This window comes from Petaurus breviceps, unplaced genomic scaffold (genome assembly GCF_028583685.1).
Source record: "Petaurus breviceps papuanus isolate PSGF00001 unplaced genomic scaffold, PetGlider_PUasm1.0 126, whole genome shotgun sequence".
In the NCBI taxonomy this organism is placed as follows: domain Eukaryota; kingdom Metazoa; phylum Chordata; class Mammalia; order Diprotodontia; family Petauridae; genus Petaurus; species Petaurus breviceps.
In genome coordinates, this window is record NW_027185655.1 from 24,470,492 (window position 1) to 24,471,339 (window position 848).

Here is an 848-nt window from a genome sequence, read left to right on the forward strand (position 1 = left end):
AGAAAGATGCATCTTCCTGAGTTCAAATCTGGCCACAGAGATTTACTAGCTGTGTGATCCTGAGCATGTCACACAACTTTATTTGCCTCAGCTCCTCATGTGTAAAAAATGAGCTAGAGAAGGAAATGGTAAACCACTCCAGTATCTGTTCCAAGAAAACCCCAAATGTGGTCACAAAACATTAGATATGATTGAACAGCAACAATAGAAAAATCATGGGATTCTATACTTTTAGCAACTAAATGACTCCATGTGATAGGCCTGGAGCCATAAAGGTGAGTCTTCCTGAATTAAAGTCTGACCTCGGAAACTTACTAGACGCTGGGCAAGTCACTTAACCCTGTTTAACTCAGTTCCTCATTTGCCAAAAAAGGTGCATCAAAAAAAAAATTTAAAAATTTTAAAAAAGGGTGGATCCTGAAGAATTAGACACAATTTAAAAAAAATTAGTCAAAAAACAACAATTGTTAGGACATCTTCTACTGACGTCAATCTCTGAAAGACCTAAAGACTCTTGTCAATATAATAACCATTCATGATTATAGATGCCCAGTGATGAAGCATGCTAGCAACCTTATGTCAGAGAGGTCATTGACTCATAACAAAGAACAAAGCAAATTTTGGGACATGGCTATTGTGAATATTTGTTTTGCTTGGTTAATTATTTGTTATAGGGAGTTTGTTTTTATTCTTTCTTCTTTTTTCCAGTTAGGCCAGAAGGTGAAAAAGAGAAAAAAAAAAGTTAATTGAAAACAAATTTTAAATTCATAAGAAGGTTACAGAGCAAAATAAGGGGGTAGTCCCTTCCGGCTTTAAATCTGCCACCTAAATATCCTATACTATCCTGG